Source organism: Triturus cristatus, chromosome 5_2, assembly GCF_964204655.1.
Source record: "Triturus cristatus chromosome 5_2, aTriCri1.1, whole genome shotgun sequence".
NCBI lineage: Eukaryota > Metazoa > Chordata > Amphibia > Caudata > Salamandridae > Triturus > Triturus cristatus.
In genome coordinates this window covers 348,392,938-348,416,339 of record NC_140588.1, presented here as the reverse complement: position 1 = coordinate 348,416,339, position 23,402 = coordinate 348,392,938, and the positions used below count along the sequence as shown (strand labels likewise).

General features: G+C 42.3%; 1 long non-coding RNA gene across 2 annotated transcripts in view; it reads left to right on the top strand.

The window, feature by feature from the left end:
* LOC146822980 (uncharacterized) overlaps nt 1-23,402 on the top strand; it is a 71,439-nt gene that overhangs the window by 38,555 nt on the left and 9,482 nt on the right. The window contains exon 2 of one of the 2 annotated variants that reach the window (XR_014961867.1): nt 17,490-17,586. The exons of the other annotated variant lie outside the window; for it this stretch is intronic. This is a non-coding gene — a long non-coding RNA (uncharacterized LOC146822980). The remainder of the gene's footprint in view (nt 1-17,489; nt 17,587-23,402) is intronic. 2 annotated transcript variants of the gene reach the window in all.

Here is a 23,402-nt window from a genome sequence, read left to right as displayed (position 1 = left end):
CTATTCCAAACAAAGATTATATTGGTTTTGTCTCAAGGGGGGGAGAAGGGGGCGATAGGCCGTACCAGACCATATGACCAGCAGACGACAGCCTACAGAGAAGACACGTAACGTTGCTCCGTTGCTGATTCTTTTTCACTTTGTCTCATTGTTCCCTATCCCCTCCACTTCCCTTCCCCCTTCCAACCCTCCCCCCCCCCCCCCCTTTTTGTCTCCAGCAGCAGATACGCGTCCGTACTAATTTACCGAAGCCTTGAATTCAATCAAGCACCTTCAGGTATACGGACGACGACATTATCATTTTATTTTATTTCATTTTTGCTTTCCCGCAATTACAGCTTTGAAACTAAAACTTTGCCGAGGCGGCTTGGCCTGCCATTGTCTTTGGGTTTTAAAACATAGAGTTTAATCGCAATCTAATGCAACCAGTTTTGATCATTCCCCATGAATTGAACGATAAGCGACCATATTGACCTATGCATCGATCTATATACATTTATCTTCGCGTTTATCTCTACGTATGTACCACATTTGACATCAGTAAGCCTAATGAAAAACGATCATATGTAAAGCCAACTATGAACACACATACAGATATCTTTGAGAAAAGATTTGCCATGTTTATATTTGCTTATGTCTGAAAATGAGTTTTTTCACCAGCTGCGTGTTCGAACACCACTTGCTTTCTACCATTATTTGAATTTGGCTGTATTTAGTAAAATCTGCCTTTTTAACTTGTTTTACTAGTGAATTGAATACTATAGCTTCGCTACACTTATGGTTTTGACCTTAATGCCCTGCTTAACCGGTAAGGACATACTTGTCCCTTATCTCTTTCCCCTATCCTTCTCTCTCCACCTTAGGTAAACACCTGGAGCTCTACAGAATGACAATTGAACTCCGAATTGATCTTGGGTAATATCCCTTTATCTTCCCACCCAAAACACTCTTAAGGTCCTGAAGAAAGCCCCCCGACCCTTCGGAGCGAATTAAGGGCTGAAACATGTCGACCCATCACTCGGACTGACTGTGCAGTGGACTCCTAATACGCCCTATCTGCACACTCCTCCCCTTTTTTATTCTTTTCGCTGGCTCCAGACAAAAATAAAAAACACAGTCCAGGCAGCTTGAGGAATTTTGTTTTTTAATAATCTCTTCACTGAACACGAGCACTTCACAACTGTTTTTATCTCTGATCACTACTGTTAATACCCAGTGGTTCCCTCCGGGTGGAGGCAGCATAAAAATAAAAACCCAATGATGATGCTATCACGTTTTTAGTAAATTAGGCGGAGAATCAAAATATACCGCCCCATGAACCTCTTAAACGTGATTGAGGGTTTTTTGAAGGAATAGATGAAAAACCGTATCGCCCTGGAAAACGGGTACAAGTGATCCATTCTATTTTTGATTATTAACTACTTGCCGGAAGGTGAATGGATCATATCCCCTTCTACCTCCCTTCATCTTGATTCAAATGCCATCAATTGTGACCATTCCTCTAGCAATTTTGGGTTGGGATTTTGCTAAGTGGTGGTAATCAGGATACATAGGCCATGTGGTACTCTCCCCACCTCAATGTAATTGTCCAGTGATATGACCTCTCAACATCTGTTGATTTCCTTTTCGAGCAGTTTTTCGTAGTAGAATAATTGTTGCTTTAAAGTCGCCTGCCTCCCCGCAGCCACCGGTTCTGGCTCCTGTTTCTCCTAAACTGCTGTCATCACTCTCATTATAGAGGTGAGGTGCTGTCACCATTCTCTTTTACCGTGCTTCACTCATTCTGCTGCACTGCGCAAAGAGGTATACTGAAGGTGTGTGCTGTCCCAGTGGTGTGCACAAAATGAACAGAAACTTTTCACACTGTGCCGGATGCCATGTAGATAATGGCTCAGAACCACTTCTGCCTCACAGATAACATAAAAAAGAATTAAAAATAGCCAACTGGCAAAGCAGAGTGGGAGTTAGTCAATCCCTGTGCACCATACGCCATCCCCAGGGACTGGTGCTCAACCTGCTCCTTACCAGTATAATCCAGGGAAGGCTCCTGGTGTCCAGGGGTGTCCAGGAATCCTGTGTGAATGCTGGCGGCAGTGGGAACTGGGACATAAAATCCAAAGCGTACATTGGCAAAAACCGGTCACTTTCACCAAACGAGACCGGTGGACAGAAAACAGGCACAGATCCCGTTCTATGTAATTTGAAAGGAATGTGTCCAATTGCTAGCACAAAGAAATCTCTCACTCCATGGTGTATAAAGAACCACTTCTTTAGTTACAAAATGCATTTCAACCAACAGGTCTTCATCACGGCCTGACAAACATTGTGCTCAACCACCTAATACCACATCTTACTAACAGTAAACATGGAAAACAGATGCGCCTCATTTGTGGTTTTCTCCGAAATACATAGTCATGCTGTTGTCACAATTTAGAAAACAGACTAAGTAATCATTTTTGGCATATTAAACAAAATAAATACAAATAAATGAATGGAGGAAATTTCCTCCTACAATATTAGCTGTTGAGTCATTTTATCACAACAATCAAAGTGCACATAAACGAGACGGATGAAACCACAATTGAGACACATCTGTTTCCATATTTACTGTTTGTAAAATGTGTTATAAGGTGGGCCCCGGCCCGGGGACTGGAAGGAAATACGGGTTTATTTTAGGGGGGGTGGTCCCCCTCCACAGGCCGATTTTGGCCTCAGGGACATCATCTGGTATGCTTTTCAGGGGAGGGGGCTACGTGGCCCCTCTTCCCGAGCCTCTAAAGGCCCTTGGGCCCCGATTCCACAGTGCCACAAAATTAAGTAAAAGGGAGGGAAGCTAAGCGGCCCCCCTCCCTGAGCCATTAATTCCCTCAGGGATCCCATCCTCCAGGGCCAGCTCACTAGCTATGCCCAATGGATCCCACCCCAGAGACATAGTGGTTTGCCTGCCCACACCAGCGCGAAGGCAGGGAAACCAAAGTTTGCTCCCTCTTGGAGGGAGCTTTAAAAAAACTCCCACCATGCGCTAGCAAACTAAGTCTGCTCCCAGCTGGTGGGAGCTTTGAAAATGCTCCCGCTGGTTGGGAGTAGACTTTTGATCTGTTTCCCTGCCTGCACCAATGCGGGAAGGGAAAGAGATCAAAGCATTGCTCCTTCCTGGAGGGAGCAGCATTGCTCCCACTGCATGCGTAGAGCCAGCCAGGGCCAGGGGGCTCTCTCCCTCTGGCCCCGGACGGAATGTATGATGGGTGCCTTGGGTGGGCACCTGGGCATCCAACTTTAAGAAATGCAGGCTCGTAGGATGGGATTCCCAGGTCCAATAATGGCTTGGGGAAGGGCCCACATGGCACCCCTCCCCTTAATTTTTAGTAATGGCCTTGCAGGATGGGGTCCGCAGGGCCAAACACAGTTCAGGGAGGGGACCACGTTGACCCCTTCTCCTTTACTTAAATGATGGCCCTTCAGGATGGTGCCTCCAAGGCCTAATAAAGCTCAGGGAGTGGGTTGCGTTGCCCCCTCCCCTTTATTTTAAGTTATGGCCCTAGGGTATGGGGTCTCTAAGGCCTAATAAGGCTCAGGCGGGAGGGCCACGCCTCCAAGTCCCCCTTATTAAAAAAAGTCCCAGTGGGATGGGGTCCCCAGGGCCTAATTAGGCTCAGGGAGGGGGCCATGAAGCCCCCCTTTAAAATAAATATGGCCCTTAGGGATTTGGGTCCCCAAGGCCTAGTGAGGCTCAGGGAGGGGGGCCAAACAGCTCCCCTCCCTTCTAAAATATATATATGGCCCTGGGGTGTGGGCTCCACAGGTCCACAATAGGTTCCAGGAGGAGGGTCATGCGCCCCGCTACCCTTTCTAAAAAAGACCCTGAGGGATGGGGTCCCCAGTGCCAGGCCCTGTAGCCAACTTCCCACTGAGCATGGCCCAAGGCCATGTACAGTGTGGGGTTGGCTGCCTTTGAGGTGGTTGGCCTCAGGGCCTAGCCTAAGGCCAGGTCCTGTCGCCAAACCCCCCTACCATGCACAACCCAAGGCTGTGCTCCGCGTGGGGTTGGCTGCATATTGGGGGTTGCCTGCAGAGCATTGCTTCAAAGGCCATGTGCAAAGAAGGGTTGGATTTACATACCGTAATTAAATATTACTTCACGTTAACAAAACCTAGAAATTCATAGAAAAAAACAAAGGTTAAAGTAATGGGGGCTTGATTTATAGTTACGAGTCATAGTTGCTTGAGATAACTAAAACTATAACTGGTGAATGTCTGTGGGTTTAAGAGTTTAAGTCGCTACTTTGTTACTGAACATTTCAGCTAACTATAACATATATATAACCTGAAAATTGAGATTATGCAGTTTATGTGATTAGATATCCGTGCCCAAAGAGCTATATAGGCAGCACTAAACATGAAGTCCACAAACGTATCTTGCAGCATGAAAGGGCAGTGAGAAATGTTGATGGCACCTATCCTGTAGTAGGACATTCCAGAGACTTCCATGACAGTAACCTTAAACAACTGAATAACAGTGTATTTGAGCACATAAAGAAATCACCATGAGGGGGTGATAGGGAAAGACAACTGAGACAATTGGATTGCAGATACATCTTAAAAAGAGGAACCAATTGGATTGTACTCTGATGAACAAATGTATACATATTTATAGAATGTTAGTTTAGTCTCAATACTGAATATGTAATTTAATTTTTTTAATCATGCACACTAAGAACACTTAGGTGCCGATTCTGATCCGGTAAAAAGGCCCTACGCCGTCGTATGGAGCGTTTCTCCAAACTGTCCGTACAACCTAGGAAGTACGATTCGTACAGAAAGCCTATTTCCGTATGAATCGTACAAAAGACCGTACGGGTAAAAAAAAACTACGAATCAGATCCGGAACAGCTTGTACGTGACGTCCGTACGTATGTAAGCAGCGTTTTACGGCCCAGCAAGTACGATCCGTCCCTACGGCACTCCGTACGGCTCTTTTTTTTACGGGAGCCAAAAACAGCCGTAAAAGCTGTGTCCCCAGGGGTACGAGTTGTACAGGTCCCCCACCACCCCCCGTATGTACGCACCATACCCCCACCACCCCCCGTATGTACGCACCGTACCCCCGTATGTACGCACCATACCCCCACCACGCCCCGTATGTACGCACCATACCCCCACCCCCGTATGTACGCACCATACCCCCACCACCCCCCATATGTACGCACCGTACCCCCATATGTACGCACCGTACCCCCACCACCTCCCGTATGTACGCACCGTACCCCCACCCCCGTATGTACGCACCGTATCCCCACCACCCCCCGTATGTACGCACCGTACCCCCACCCCCGTATGTATGTACCGTACCCCCATATGGGTGGTGGGGGTACAGTGCGTACATACAGGGGGTGGTGGTACCGTGCATACATACGGGGGTGGTGGCGGTATGGTGCGTACATACGGGGGAGCCTGTACGACTCGTACCCCGGGAACAACTTTTCCCGGGCTACGAGTCGTACAAACTTCGCTTCGTAGTGGGTAGAGTCATTCCCCGTGTACGGGACGTTTTCCGTACGATTCGTAAATCAGATAGCCGGTCCGGATCATACTTGTACGCTCGGATTGTGTTTTTGCGAATCGTACGGAAAAGTGTCCGGGTACGTCTCGTACAACTTTTCCCGCTACGATTCGTACGGAGTGGGCCGATCCGTATGTACTTTTTCCCGTACGAATCGTACTTCACGGGTCGGACGTGACTTGTACGATTCGTACGGAACAAAATACGGATACGAGTCGTACGGAAATATTTTTTAACGGATCGGAATTGGCACTTACGTTGGGTAAATGTCTTACATTTTTCTAGTATTTCACACTAATTGTGTTTTTTAAATTCTTTTCAGGCATGTCTGACAGTGCAGTCTGCTGTAATGTAGAAACGAAGGAGAGCTAAGATATTGTTTATTTTTACTTAATTGACATTCCATATTACTTGGCAGGCCCAATTGGACACACTTATGGTTTTGCTCTGTCCATTTTTCTTTGAATTTAATATTTTTTAGACTTTCAGCGTGCAAAGTTGTGCAAATAATCAAATGCACTATGCTGACATTGATGTTTATTTGGCCTATGCTAGAGAGTTGGTTTCCCCATAAGATTCTCTTGGATAACTAAGCCCACTTGGGCTTAATACTATTATGTGGAAAGTTTTTATTACAAAAACTCAGCATAAGAGTTTGTGCATTGCACAGTAATGTTTGTAAACATTTGGTAAAAAAAGTGATTGTTATCCTGTAACCGGGTAAAAGTGTACATTTCAAAACCACTCCAATATGGTCGCCAAGATTGTCATTCACTGAGAGTCCACTGTTTGTTTCGCTCTGCCTGTTGAAATAAGGAAGTGTTTTAGTGCGGACGCGTTGTGATAAATGCTGTGTAAGCGAAAAAACGTCTGACGCTATACGAAGTGTTGCTGTGCTATAATTAAAATACTTGCAACCTGACTTGGAGTGCCGTCTTTCATGAGAGGAGAGTCACGGAATAATTGTGATATATATATTTATACACGTGCTAAATTTCATTTATGTGACTTTGCTTACTGGTGTGAACTTGTGCCTTACATATTGCATTCATATTATGAAATGCCAAAAATTACACAGTGATGCTGGTCTGCACGTTGCCTTGAAGAAAGCTATTTTTTTCAATGGTATTTAAGTTTTCAAAACTAATATTGATAACCAGCATTCAAAAGAACAGCAAGTGTACGAAGATTGCAGCCAGTGCAGATATCATTGACGTCACATTACAGGGTGTAGTGGCATACAGACCAGTCAACATGCAATTAAAAAAATATTCAGTTTCAGACATTTTTGTGATGGAAGCTTGACAGAGCATATAAATCAACTCACTCAGTTCTACCCTTTTCACAGCATATAGGAACAGAGGTGGCCCATACATCAAGTATGCATAGGAATCAGCCTTGTTCTTCACCCAGTCTACAATCGTCAGATTCAGATCCCTCTCCCGGCACATGGCCACTCTTCTCTTAGCTAGTAGTGCCACAGGTGCTTATCTTTGAACTGAGTTTGGAATGCCACAAACGTAGCCCAGAAGAGCTCATAATAGTAAGGAGTAGGGGTGAGCGGAACTCAGAGTTTCACTCTGCGTTATTCCACCGAGTTTTAAAAAAACTCCTTGAGATTCTGCGGAGTTCCACGAGCGGACGGAATTCGGAATGTTGCGTTGATCACACTGACATTTAATGCCGAAAGCTTGTGCCGCACTGAAGAAATCAGCCCGAACGGCACCACGTGGCACACCAGAAGGTGCTGCTTTTTCTTCTGCTCAAGTAAATTTCCTACTCGAGCAGCAGCTTCCTCAAAGTGAACTGTCGCGACCAGTCGTGACCGCCCGTGTTGACAGATTTCGCTGCGAGGCATACTAGTGCCCAAAATGGCGCTAGCGGACACAAATTCTCGCTTGCACTTGCCAATTTAAAGTAGTAGAGCCGCACATGAGAAAAAATTCTGCCATGTGGTGGTTGGTGGAGTTTTGCAAGAACTCCGCATTCCAAGCAGAATGTGGAGTGGGCAAAAGTCTTCAAATTCCACCCGCGGTTGGAATTTTTCACCCACCCCTCGTAAGAAGTGGCTTAGTGATTTATCATTACAGAGATATCAAAGAAGAACTTCTGCCAGCAGTACAGTAACAAAGGACAGTCCAGACCAAGTGCATTAAGTCATCCTCAGAGCGACAGCATCTTTTGCAAGTGACATTAACATCTATGTCCACTTAAGCCCTAATGGTTAAATTATAATACACTCAGGAAATGAATTCATAGTGAAGAATTCTGGATTTGCTATTCAACGAAATGTCAGGCTTCTGTGTGCATCAAAATGTCCACATCTGTAAGCAAGTTGTAAAAGAAGACCATTCCTCCTGCAATAATTCCCATTGTCGCTGTAGTTTTGCTAAATTATCGCACTGCTCTCTTTCACTTTCTGTCGACTGGCACACTGCTAGGGTCGAAAGAACGTAAAATCGGCTATGTTTTCTTTACAAGGTTGATTCTGGACACCAGGGCCATGTCCGAGGCGTAATGACCGCCATTTAAAGACTTCAAACTCATTTGCAAGGCTGGAAGATTTAGACGTCCTTGTCTTTATAAGACAGTGACTCCCCCAGCCCCACAACATGGACGTCGACGTCTGCTCAGGCTTATAATACTATTAACTGACTTGGGTACGTTGCTATTTCGAGGGCGCAAAATAAGTGGTGATTTGTTAACGCGCCTTTGTTTCCTTTGTATAAAATACCTTGGTGTATCTGAATCAACACTCCCCAGGTTCAAACCGTGTCTCTTAGCAGCTTTCCGTCATTTCATGTATGATAAAACTGATTAGATGCGACTTTATAGAATTAAAATTTCCGCACAAGACAAGCCAGAGCTCCTTTCGACATCAGTGCCCTGTATTTTATTGCTTGTGCTCTCCATCAAAGGCTATATTGGCGTGTGTAATGTCAGCAGGAACGAAACTGGAAAGTGTTAATAAAACTCACTTTTTGGCTGGATGTAGTTTCTCATATTTTTTGCATCATTTGGAATACTGAAAACGAATTCAGTAAGAAATCTATCTGAGAGCAAATTGAAACAAGGTACAAAAACTAAATAAAAGTGAGGACATTTTAATTTTTAAATTTTTTTTATTTGTCACTAAAAAATGTAGAAATTGCTTTGTTACCTCTCCTTATTCGATGGGATTGATCAATGGTTTAGGCTTCTCCTAACTGTATGTTACCATTGAGAATTTCAGGGGAGTGAGATCGCCAAGCCACCTGCTAGTATCTGAGTTGCCATTGTGAGCACTATTAAAAGGAAAGCAGATGTATTGTTTTTGGGACAGAGTTTCCTAAGATGTATATGGTCTAACTGAAATTTAAAAAATATCACACTTATTTAAAATTCTCTATGTGATCTCATTGGGAAAGATCCATTGCAACGCAGTCATTACATCGCACTCCTTTTACAATGCAACTGTTACAACGCAACTGCCTTTACATCGCAAGCCATTACAACGCATACCAATAAAACACATGTCACTACAACGCATTCCATTACAACGCATACCATTACAACCCATGCCAATACAACGCATTAAAAGATAAGTAAAGGAGATTTTTTTGTTCTAGGGTAGGTATGGGTTTTGGCGTAGATGGGAATAGTAATTTCCCCCCCTGCACTATCCAACCCTTTCCCCACTGTTGCACTTACTGGAGTGGGAATAGCAATTTTTACCGCCACACTATCCAACACTTACCCTACTGTTGCACTCACTGGAGTGGGAATAGTAATTTTTACCCATACACTATCCAACACTTACTCTACTGTTGGCCTAAAAGTATTATGTGTTGTAATAGTATGCATTGTAATGGTATGCGTTGTAATGGTAGTTTTAAAAAATGCATTGTAATGGCATGCGTTGTAAAATCATGCGATGCAATGACAGTTGCGATGTGAAAACTACGTTGTAAAAGCATGCGTTGTAATTGTTTGCATTGTAATGTCATATATTCGATATCATCACCTCTAGTACTTTCTCTGATGATTTGGACTTTGATACTGTAAATACTATGCTGTCTGATGTAGAACAATCTGCTGCATTTTCAAATGATGAATTGTATGATGATACATCTAATTTTGACACCATGTTTTGTTACCAACTCTGTCACCGCTTTTTAGGTCTTGCCTTCGCAGCGCGCACGCGCTGCATAGGAAAGAGACCTGTACCCATCGAGTGCCTTTTTCAGGCTAAAACGTGCACGCATTCCATTGCCTTCAATGACAACGCGTGCACGTGTGGAGATTCACTCGCGGGAGCGCGCGGTGCCATATGGTAGCAATTATCGCTCCTGGCGCTGCTCGCTCTCGCAAGTGAAACGCTTTCACTCGCCCCCTCCTCTCGCCCCTCCCCCTGATGCCTCCTTTTAGCGCGAGGAACGCGCTTGTTTAGACCTAATTAGTGACAATGACATTTTTTAGCGATGCTTGAGCATGATGCATTATAATAAAAGGGAACGGCGGGATAATAACATGAAGCGGACAGTTTTATCATGTTGGCATTTTTTCATGGGAACCGAGTTCGAATCTAGGCAGGGATGCTTAACATCCTGTGTTTCTGGGCAAGTTACTTAATCTCCCCGTGCCTAACAAAATGTATGTGTCCATCTGTAATGCAACTGGTGCACATGTAAAGTGCTCTGGTTCATTCCTTGACTTTGAAAATGTGTTTATTCGATAAATGACATACTGCGTGACAATGTAAAGCAAGGGGATATGTCCATTTACTAAGGTATTCTCTTATAAGCACTATGCGTGCCAAAGATCACACAAAGTGCCAGGAAGGACGCATCACATGAACAGATTCAAACTGGGAAGGAAAAGAACATGTTCAGAACCTTTCTGATCTTTGTGGTTGTCAGCCTGCACACAAGCATTTTGTAAAGTGAATGTGCGTTCCGGCAGACACTGGCTTCAATGAAGTCCCGTGCAGGGACCTACATGGACAGCCTGTGACAAAGCCTCAGCTGAGAAGTGTTTCTCCGGGTGATATTGCTAAGACATTTCACAGTGCCTGAACAATAAAATTGTATGAAGCGCAGCAGACATTTGTCTTTTTTTCATGGGGAACCGGGTTCGAATCGAGGCAGGGATGCTTAACATCTTGTGTTTCTGGGCAAGTTACTTGATCTCCCTGTGCCTAACAAAATGAATGTGTCCATCTGTAATGCAACTGGTGCACATGTAAAGGGCTCTGGTTTATTCTCTTCTAAGCACTATGCGTGCCAAAGATCACACAAAGTGCGAGCAGGGACGCATCACATGAACAGGCTCAAACTGGGAAGGAAAAGACCGTGTTGAGAAACTTTCTGATGTTTGGGGTTGTCAGCCAGTTGCTGTAGATGGCTAGATTAGGATCTTTATAAGAAGGCTGCTTTTCACTTCGTTAGCTCCTCCTGGTTTCCCTTGATAACTGTAGGACACACGCTAAGTTTTCACACAAGAGCAGACCTTTTGGCTCCTTCTCCCCCCCCACCCCCCTGGACAAATGATAATCCACTAGGGTTTATTCACACTGCTACACAAGACAGCGTAAAAACAACATTTTTGAGCTGCACCTATGTATCTTTAAACTTATATTACAGCTTTACGGTAGATTTATTGCTTTTAGTTAATTTAGGCAGATACATTGCTTTGGATTAACTTTACACACGGGACTGCAAGTTTATGCACGCAAATGGGTTTTTAATTCTGTGGTTTTTATCTGCATTATAGCGGCTTTTATTCACTAATTTTCTGTTTTGCACGCAAAAGTTCTTTCTAAAGCAGTGTGAGAACACCTATTGCATTGCATATTCTTTGTCTCAGTGCAAGCAAAATAGTTATCAAACAACTAGCAATTAATTTAATATTTACAAATAACAGGCAGTTGGGGCATGCATGCTTCTTGCTAGCAAATGGGTGTTTGAACACATAACAAACTAGAAAAAGAAAATGCAATGAATTCACTAGCATAATTAGGATAATTGTTTGTGTCTCATTTCCTTTTGTTTCAGTTACAAAAATATTAGATATACATTTTACAAATATTTTATTTACAAAACTTTCATATTAGTCTACAGACAAAAATATAACAAACCATGGTATAGCACCGGGAAAATGTGCTACATGGCTAAATACTTAAAAGGTCCCAACGTGAGACCTATTAGCTATGCCAATGCTTGTTGCAGTAGCAAGTATGCCACGTAATGTTTTGCGCTTACCATCAATGGGAACATTGCCCAACACTGCCTAAAGGTAGTTCAACAACATTTGCACAAAAGTTTGCTTATTTTTCTGGGTATAACACTTCAGACCCGACATCCTATTATTATTATAAGGTTGCACCTATACCTGCAAAGAAAAATATGCTCACTAACACTAAACTGATATATTCTACTTCCTCTATTGCCCAGCTGTCTGTACATGGTTTCGACTTTTGGAGAGACACTATAGACACAAAATCTGTCTGGGGGACTAAGGATTGGCAAGTTCAAGACAATGAGGCCTTATTTAGAGTGTGCCTCATACCACATCAGATTATCCTCCTGAACGTCACAGTGCTACAGACTTCCTTTCTTGGGCTAGCCAAGATCAAGGACTTGAACACACCTCGGATTCCCTCACTTACACACTTTGAGGGTTGGCAAAATTACACATCACACAGTGACGTTACATTGGATAACATACTAAACACTTACAATTCACCAGACCCCAATTGGAAGGGATGGTTGGCTTGTCCCATCGATACAAATAGGGGTCATTCAAGATTCAGGGGTACCACAGAAGGGTTTACTATCCATAGACCTGACCAGCGCTATGTATAATCAGAGCACTCGGGGTGGTGACATCTTACAGTGCTGGGAAGTTATGCCTAGAGTGGCTAAAGACCTCGACACGGTCTCAGGTGAAACAACACCTGAATCAAACCACCAAAGGGTTTAGTATCCATAGGCCTGACCAGCGCTATGTACAATCAGAACACTCGGGGTAGTGACATCTTACAGTTTTAGGAAGTTATCCCTAGAGTGGCTAAAGACCTCAACACTGTCTCTGGTTAAACAACACTTATCTCTTCTCTCAGATGACATGGATATAAGGGATCTTTTATTAGGTCCCCAGAAGCCACTTCAAAAGTGTTTCTTGTACGCTATTTACATTGAAGTATGACAACTCTCTCAATAGGAGGCTGTGGAGCGATTGCGTGAGATTGATAGGGTTAACTTAGAATTGGCTTTGGCTGTGGTCGACAATGGTATAACCATGGTATGATCACACTATCATCCAGAATTTATTCACTGGGCAACATAGAGTCTTCTGAGATGGATATAATGGAACAGGATTTGTCTATTTTATAACATGGACAATTGTAATTGTGACCAATTCTATTACTGAGCTGGACGCTACATTCACTGCATTCTGGCCACGTGCCCTGGCATCATATCAACAGTACAGCTGTTTTCTGCATACAATCTAACGGAAAGACAGATGGTTATAGCACGCAGAGATGCTAAATATACCATGTTGCACATTTAAAAATTGAACCAAGTACCTTTCACCGTGGCTGAATCACCTTCCATAGGATGGTTTATCCATGGCTTTATCACACTGCCAGTCACGACATTCCAATTTCAATACTGTCTCCATTATCACCAGGTAGGCAGGTATGAAGCGTTGGGAGACGGTTACATACATGAGTACTGGGAATTACCGTACAGATTTAGATGCAGTAATGGGGACACTGAAGTTTTTCTCAGTGGTTCAACCTGTGAAAGTGCTTTAAGTGGGTCTCTAGTTTGTAAGGATATTTCGCTTCACTGAGCCTGCAATGCTTTGCTTGCTAACTTATCCTACTACTTGAATGGCGCACCACCTGCTGTGATTCATTCGGTGTTCGAACTGCTCTTGAATGGGAGCTATATGATGTTGAATGATCAAGGCTGTTGTAGGATGGTGCCAGGCATTACTTCCAGTTCCAGGGTTACTTGTGGAATATACAAGTATTGTTTCCACCGGCCCACACCGTTAGGGAGGCAACACTACGGCCTTCATTGAATGTTTCCTTTATACGGTTTGATTCTCTGAGCTGAATGAAAGCCATGTTTTTTCAGAAGGATGTGGTCTTAATCTCAGCCCGAGAGACTTTTGATCTCCAGGTTGCAAGGTCTTCAGCTGAAACACAGGCACTAGTCCGAACAAACTTCCTGCTCCATTTTAGGAAAATGGTTCATCGTATCTTTAACATGTCTGATACGAGGGGGATCATGCACTTATTTAAAAGTATAGGTTCTGGGTTATTGAGCACCTTTCAGACAATCTTCTGAATTATTCCAGCTTTCATACACTTCTTATTGGGAAGCGTTTTTGGAGGACTTCCCTTGGTCCTACTACTTGCAGTGGATATCGTGGTTTTAATTTTCCTGCTTCACAATGGATGTCTCAGTTCCTCCAGGGATAGAAAAGGCACAGCTAGGTTGACGTTGTAGTGAACGCATGGTGCTTCATATGGGCACACCTCATCTTCGGGAGCTAAGAGAGCATTGGTTCCTATCATTCAGACCAGTCTGGGTTGACTGCATCTTGACTGTGCTCTGCTGCCTATTCTGCAGATACGAATGCGTGTTGGACATATGTCTCACTCTCTCATCGGTTACACTACCGGACATAGACGTACTACTGGACCCCTTAAAGGCCCACGTGTTACAGTGTCCTCAGCATATTCCCATGTTGATGACGGCATTCTTAGACCCTCCACAGGATGCTTCAGCTCCTGTTGGAACGAACAGCGGCTCTACAACAGGCACACAGGTATCGAGTGTTTCCTCGGTGGCTGATTTGGGGACTGAGGAGAATCACCTTTGCTCCATTTGCCTGATACAAGAGGCGTTACAGGAACTGTCGTCTGTGAATGCGAGCGACAGTGATGTTGCGTCTCCAAAACAGGACACACAAACATTTGCCTCTCCGTGCGATGGGAACAATTCGGCCCTTTTTCCAAAACAAGCCAAATTGGAATGCGAAACATCGCTTTGTTTTACTTTTCTGCTCTCACTGAGCACCATGGCTTTCAGCGTGCTCAGTCAGTCTAATCATATATTGACTCTTATTAGTGGACTTATAGAGCCTTTTTGATTCTTAATAGCATCGTTTTTACATACGTCGTGATTTTAGATGTTTGTAGACACTGATTTTATGAAAATGACTTTATACTTTTTTATCAGGCATATTTCAGCATTAGTTGACCTTATCGACCTTCAGATGAGGAGTGGGTGTTATGTACCCCAATTGGGCTTAGTAGCTAAATGACCTTTCACCTACATTTGTCCTACCTTGCTCTGCATAACGTATCTAGCTCTGACCTTTTACCCAGTAATGAGCAGAATAAATGTTGTTCGGGTCCCTTAAAACTAGCCTAATTTATTATGCATGAGGAGTCTTAGAAAAGTCCCCAGCTCATGACATACATAACAGGATTAACATACTCTCTATTAAAGTCATGGTCATCTTCATCCTAGGGCGACAGAAATACTCTGCATAACTGCAGGTAGTGCTTTAGGCATTGTGTTAGGAACCCCAAGGCTATCTTTCTGGTATCAAAGAACCATACCTACACTAGATGGACAGAGCAGACGCTTCCGCGCTGACACAGACAATGAGGCCCCAGCCTGCAGAAGCTCCAGCATGCAGCTGTCTAACATCCATTGCGAGGTGTCCAACTCGAGACCCAGATGGGGTCCTTCGTTCTCTCCCTTCAGGTAATGGGGTTGGCTCTTTCCTAGGGGATTTTTGGCTTTACACCCACATGCATGCTAAGTACACTTAGGATCCGCATAGTAGGAGTACGCTTGATAACTGTCCTGTATAAATGCCTGCATATATTCACTGTTTTAGCAGCATGGTAGAATTCTACCTTTTATTTACTCTCTTGGTGCTTGTAATCTTATATATTTGCTTCTGTGTAATGATTGTTGCAGCAAACATGTTTTATACTAGAATGAAGCTGGTTCAATAAATCCTTATTGAAAACGCCCCCATCGTTTATTCTGTGTATCTCTCTGAGACATAGTGAGCACGATTGACTGAGCAAAAGGTAATGTACTGTTTCCACGATCCCTGAAGGATCAAGGGTTGTCATTTTCGATGGTTGTCAGAAACTATTCGTTCCTTGGTAAGGTTAGGAGGCTTACAGTGGAACTGTGAGCTAGCTGGTCTAAAGGCTAACCTATCCTTTGGGGGTGTCCGGAATCAGTCTAGACACCAATCCCATTGTTTATGTTGTCTTAATGCAAAGATTCTATGTAGTTTGTAGGAACTACACAACAGGACATTGTGCCTATCTATTAAATGGCCTCAAGTCTGTGTGCTACTCTGAAGGTGTCTGAGTGCTACTGGTAGCTCCCATACAACTGTTTGGAGAGGCCAGATATAGGCTGAGGGAGTTGTTGGATGATACACATAGTTAACATAATTTCCATTTAGTTTGTACATAATTTCTTTTTAGGTACAGTTGTTAAGAGTCTATAATGTGTTCTCAAACTGCTGTGATGTGAGTGTAGAATGTAGCACATGTCAATGAAACGTATACATAGATATATCTTTCCATACACACCAATTACACTCTAGGGATTTAAACACACATCACATACTTAAGTTGTTTTTTTTCACCATGGTAAAGTGCTAAGAAATCCCACCATCAATGTCCTCTGTAAGGAACAAGATATATATGACAGTTCACATCACTAACTACTCTTCACTCAGGCTACTTACAGGGACATTGTAGCCTGTGTCAATGGAAAAAAACGGTTATACATATTCTCCTATACATTTCAGACATGTACCTGTTCTTCTGGTGAGCAATAGAGCTGGTGATACAGCGAGAGGAGCTCCTGTGCCTGCAAATCCAGCTTCTCTAGCAAGAAAGCAAGGCTCTTTCACTTGCTCGTCCCTGCATCATTGCTCCCAGAGGCAAAAAACAACAGCAAAAGTAGAGGAGGTCTTGATGGCAGCAGTGTTAGGAGGCAAGTGAACTTTTTATCCAACCACCACCTACATGTATGTGATTGTTAGCATAGATGGACACAGCCATTTGTCTTCGTATGTTACTTTCAACAATGTTAGCCTATGGCTGTGTCCGTCATGGAGTTCACTGCCCACTATGCGGGTGACAACCGCCACGCCCATCTGATTCCAAATGTCCTATCTGCGTGGTCAGGAAGCAGGGCCGGACTGGCCTTGGCCGGCACCGGGCGTTTCCCCGTGGGCCGCCTGGTTGGGGGCCAGTTTTAGGCCCCTGGGGGGCCGTTTTTGTTACCGGGGGCCGGCAATATTAGCCCCCTGTAACAAAATCGCCTGAAACCGGCCCTGCAAACAGCTTGGCCGCATCCCCCTCCTCCCCCCTAGGGGGTCGGGCAGAGCAGTTTGCCAGGGCAGGTTTCGGTTCTCAGTCCGGCTCTGTCAGGAAGCTGCCATTTCATAAGTTCAAAATAGTGTGTTTTTAACTTTCAAGTGCGTCACCACCACTCAGAATGGAGCTTGTTTGTTCACATATACAAACTTTGATGGACACTCATTCTTTTGAAAATAAATAAAAAAACAATTCTATGTTGTGTGTTAGTGTGCTGAAATGCGATTTTAGCACAGTGTTGTTTACATCTCTGTTGACAGTATTTTGTGATGAACTAATTCTGAAAAAAAAGTTTTGTAAATAACACAATAAAAATGTATTATTTTCATTTCTCACTCATTTTAGGCAATAAATGTAATTTATGAAGAACATAGGACACAAAACAAATGTTTGATCAAAATATGTAGTTAAACCGTATTATTATTTGTAGGAGTACATGACTTCACTGGTAATTATCAAATATGTTTCTGTTGAAAAGATAACAAAAGTTCAAATGTTTCTCCAATGCAGGCATATGAACCCTGGGAGAGTGAGGAGATGACAGCCTCAGGTGTACTGCCCATTTCCAGACATTGCCACCATGGAAGAAAGGAATATAATCAAGAAGGTCAGGGTGAATAGGCAAACTAGATTGGATTTATGTCACCAGCTGGAGCCAGATCTTGAGCATCACAAGAAAAATCCCACATCTATTACACCAATTGTCAAAAAAATGGAAGTACTTTATTTTGGGGGCACAGGATCCTTCCAATACACTGTGGCAGTATCTGTAGTATGCCACAACCAAGTTGTGTGTGCTACAAGAAACCTGATCTTTTAAAATGTGCAAAATTCAGAAAGAAATAACTGGAAATGCTATAGTATTAACTGTTAATAAACACACATTTAGTAGTCAAAGAATCTGAAAAACATAGTTAAAATCAAAGTAAGGCGCAGTTTGCAAACTTTGCTCACCATAAAAAAGTGTGAAGCTTGCAAATTTTCTCCAGTTTCAGGATTGAATCTCATTCTTCTCAGAGCTCAGCTTGAGCATGTTAAAACTCTTGCTACTTGCATCTTGGGCAGTTTCTAACATATCTGTGAGATTCTGCTTAGAAGGCCTGCATATGAACCTGACTGAAGGTTTCTTGTTCTATGCTGTCCAGATTAGGAATGTCAGTGTCATTGAACAACAAAATGATCACATTTTATTCAGCACACCTTTTCTGCCATTGGTTCAGGCACATTGATATTATATAATTTTATGTTATGCTACTTTGTTATATTATATATATATATACCATGTTTTGTTTAAGCATGTTTTTTTAGGCCTGATTTGACAGCGCTGCTGTCGCCAGATAAAATGTGATCAACCTAAAAAAAAACTTTCAGGAGAACAACAGAGAGGGGCTTAGTTGGTAGTTAGCAATGCCTATTTTGATTGGACAGACGTTGTGTACTGCCATAGAAAAAAAGTATTTCCCCTCAACGCAGCTATGATTATTTTTTTTATTTATCCAGTTGGATACTTTAACTTTCAGGGGCATCACTTGACATTGTGATGCTGTTAAATGATCTCAGGTAGCTAAATAGTTTACAGGGGTTTTTTTTCAGTTCAAAATATTTTATTAAGATTTTGACAAATATGAGAAGACAATACATAAAAGAGCACGGAAAAAGGTACATCTAAGAATTTACAACAGTATAAGAATTGGATTGATTAAACACTTATAGTACAAAATAATACTGATTAATAATTAAAAGTAGCTATATAACAAATATTAAGAACAGTAATAAGAAAAAAGAAAAAGCAAACAAAAATCCGTATAATGAGTCTAAGCAGAGCTACGTAATATAACCAAATTATCTATACATAGCACATTAATCATCATCAATAAAAATAATTTAAAGATAGAAAGCTATATAATCATCAATTAGCTTCCAAAATAAATGATAATTAGGGAAATATGATTGACACCTGAGAACATCAGATTGGCTCTTCTTCTGGTAAAAGCTGCAGATACTAAAAAATCTAGAAGTTTGCAATGAAGAACAGACAAATTGGTGGAAAGTGAGACTGACTTACAAATTATTGTAGTATATGAACAATCATCAGTAATATTACATATTTTAGTCTCCATGGACCAAACCACATTCCAAGACCTGCCATCAATATGACAATTTTAAGGCATATGCTTCAACGAACCTGCATTTAAAGAACAATGCCAGCAAGAAGATGAATTTTAAGTTTTCGCCTTGTATAACCTTAACGAAGTCCACAAACAATTGAACAGTTTAATGGAATTAGTTTGATTTAACAAAACTGGCAATCATCTAGAGATTCAACCATATTTTCTTCCACATATCATAAGATAACGATAAATCTAAATCTTTTTTCCAAAAAGAAGAGATAAATTTGATATTTTCTACAGCAAGATTATTACATTTTTTATAACACATTGACACAGTGTGAGATGATGAAGAAATAGACTGGATATACAGTTCTAAATCAGAAATAGCAGTTATTGGAAAATTATGCAGAAATGAGTCCAGGATTGAATTACGTAAAAGTTTATATCTATAAATATCTGATGGTTGTAACTTAAACATTGCTTTGCTGTAATCAGACTTGGATGGGGTTCGCCTACCCGCAAGGTAAGTGTTAAAAAAATCCAAGTTCCGCAAGTGGCGGAGTGCAGTAAAAACTGCAGTTCGCACTGATCTTCCTGCCGCTCAAGTAGAATTTCTACCCGAGTGGCAGCTCTCGCTCGCCAACTTAACATTTGCGAGTGCGAGTGGGGAAAAATCTCCGTTGCACTACGCGGAGCGAAGTTTTCTGCTCTCCTTGATCTCCACGGAGCACGGAGTGCAGAAAACTCTGCAAATTCCGCGAACGGAGTGGACTTTACTGCCCAGGACGAGCTGTAATTCATCAAATGTTAAAAATGCATTATTTTGATAAATATCTTTTGAATAAAAATACCAGCTTTAACCCAGGAATGGTAATGTTTTTAAATGGTGCGTTAACAGAGTATTGTACCATACAAGGAATTCAATTTACGTGACATCTGCAATTGAAAACTCGCGTCCAAATCTTGTAATATTAACTTTGTAGACTTTAATATAGCGGATCTTTTGAGTAAAGCAGTAGAGTTAGACATAGTGAGCAACGCAGATGAAAGTGCCTCAAATGGCGCCTGGCGGTAGAATCAGGATGGACCCGGGCGTTGAATTTCTTTGGAAGTACAGAAGAAATCAGTAATGCGGCGAAGGACAAGCAGGCATCAGTCCTGCGCTGTCTCTGCGATTCGTCAGAGAGTCTGTACTTCCGAAGAAATTCAATGCTCGGGTCCATCCTGATTCTACCGCCAGGCGCCATTTGAGGCACGCGCAGCCAGGACTCTGTCTGGTTTTCACTGGGCTGGCATTGCCCTTCCCCCACTCTGTCCTGATGAAGACCCTACGTGACTACCCAATGGAGCACACTATGGGTTGAAACGTCGACGAATATACAAGGCCCAGTTTGACCAAAGCTCTGCATATCAAAAGGAGCACCATTAGCTAACAGAGCAATTGGTTCTAAATGTCTGGCCATTTGTTTCTTCCCCCCCTTGTACATAAGTTCTGACCACTCTGTATATACTGCACAATTGTTGAGCACTGAGCACATATGTCACATGATCACTATTTATGTGTAAATAGTCCACCCTATGTTGACAGCCTTGATCTACTGCATATGTGAATATACATGAATGATTTAATTCTGATAAACATAAATAGTAGATACTTATATCGAGTCATGGTCTTTCTTGATTCAGGCGTGCGAGATACTCATGTTAAAAATTATAATTATAATACACATGTGACACTTAGTGCGCTGATAAGTAACCTACATGAACCCGACAGAACCACTTTTTGTTTATGAGTTGGTTGTGAAGGCAAGCCAGTGATCATGGACATAGACTTGATCTGTTTATTATGAAATGTTATGATAAAGACACTAGACTTGATGTCTTAATTGTGAAAAATATATGCTAAAGTCAAGTGGCAATTAAGTGTAGATTGTTATTACTCTATATTAAAGTCTACCGTTTGATATTTTGTTACTTGGAATTTAACAGATTACCTTAGAAGGCAATGGTTTTGGTGTTGGTTATTCTGTATGACAAATCTTGGCTATGAAAGGTTTGCTGTGTGAGAAACCATGTTACGTCCTCTAAGGAGAGATATGATTTTGCTTAGCCAACTGCATTTTGCATACCTTTCTAATTTTATGACTATGTGTCTGATGGTTGCATTGTGGAACCATAGGCCTTAATGGTTTATAGTGACAGGGTACAAGCCTGATTGGTGCAAAGAGATACGTTACATCTGATGCCATAGGTCTGGTCTGCTTATTATGAAACCTAGGCAATGTTTAAGCGTTGACCGCCCACTCTTATGAACAATGGGGGTTTTCACTAGGGGTGGGCGGAATTTGCGAAAGTGACTTTCGTAAATTATCGCGAAAATGTTAAAAATCTCCGCAAACACGCGGAAATATCGCGAAGATGCGGAAGTTTTTTTCAAGCCCATTCGCGGTATTTTCTGCGTGGTCGCGGCTCGCCATCTTACCCATGCGGTTGCTCGCGGGCGCGGCCATCTTGTTTTCACTCTTCTCACGGTGCATGATCGCGAGAAGAAAGACGTGATCGCGCGACCAATGACATTACTGCGGGCGCGAACTGTCGCGAGACAGCGCAAATGGCTACCAACAATCCAACATCTCGTGGAGAACGTGACCGGATCGGGAAAACTTGTCGGCGAAGTGGGGATTCAGGTAAGGCGATCGCGTGTGCGCGTGTATGTATTATTTTACAGCGCGAGCAAGAAACAAATTATCGCTAAGCTGCAGAATGCGGAAATTTTGACATTTTCACGCTCTCCGCGGAACGCGAAAATGTCAAATTATCGCAATTTCCGCGAGCGGAACGGAAATTTAGCCCAGGCCTAGTTTTCACTGTGATGCTTCTTGATAGATGTTATTGAGAGGGATTATACATTGTTTCACATAATGCATATTTGTAATATTATACTGTATGGTTGATGGTTGCCAGTTTATGTGTACTTGAATAGGTCGGTGGTGGGTAAGATATAAAGCCAATGATAAAAGGTAAAGGCTTCATCAGTTCCCTGGGAAACACCATGCCAGATTTTCACAGGTGTAATCTGTTTATTATGAAAAAGCTAGAAAGCTGACCAACTTATTGTGAAAAGCATGTGTTAAAGATAATAGGCTTTTAAGGGTGTATTGTTATTACACTGTGCTAAAGCCTGTAGGCAGGTATTTTGTTAGATAGAATTTCACAGATAGAAGATATGCACTACAGTAATACTTGTTAGGCTCTTTTAAGAGAAATAGTATTTTGCTTTGCCAGACTGTAATTGTGTATATAGTTGCGATTTGATGACTTTACGCTGGATGGTGTGCCTTGTGGAAAGTTGTTTAGGCTCAGTACAGTAGGCTTGAGCTGGCTATGCTGTCATGCCAATGATAAAGGCTATAAGCTTGATTTATTTAGAAAGGTTATGATAAACGCAGTAGGCCCGACATATTGATTTTGAAAAGTATATGTTAAGGGCAATAGGCTTAGGGGTGGATTGTTATTTCTTTGTTTTAAGGCCTACATATTAGTTATTTTGTTACATGAAATGCCATAGGTTACCTTTGTAGGGAATGATTGTGGGGTTGGTTACGGCCTGTCACAAGCCCCAGGGGGAGAAGATTTGCACTGTAAGAAGTCTTGCTAGAATCTCTTCTTAGCTGTCTGCCAGGATATTGTATTTAAAAAAATCATTAAATAATACTTACATCCATATATATATCAATATTTATCAATATAGATATATAGAGAGCCTTTTTGGTCAGCTCTGTTCTGCCACTGCTCTGTCTGGTGTCTTTTATACTCTGCTTCCATCCATGACAGCATACTTGTTAGACCTCAGAGCCTTTAGGGTGGTTTTCTAACAAACCTTTTGCCTACTCACTGCCTGTTGCTAAAACTCGTTTTTGTTGGCTTTAGATCTCTGTGTAATTTAACACTGCTAACGAGTACTAAAGTCCTTGTGCTCACTACTTTAAGCATGGTAATATTGCCTTACAACTAATTGCCACGTTTAATTTACTTATAAGTTCCTTGTAAAGTGGTACTACACGTAATTAGGACTTGTAAATGAAATGCTACTAGAGGACCTGAAGCACATATTGTGCCACCCGCTAAAGTAGCCCTTTAAAACATGTCTTAATCCTGACATTGCATCCTGTGTGCAGTTTAAAACGTCCATTTTGTGCATGAAGAGACAAAACCAGAAGAAAAGATTAGTGAATAGAAGTAACGTTTGTGCAGTTTTTATTGCAGAATGGATGCATACTTCTAGTACTGAGCCGTTCTTTAATGAAGAAAG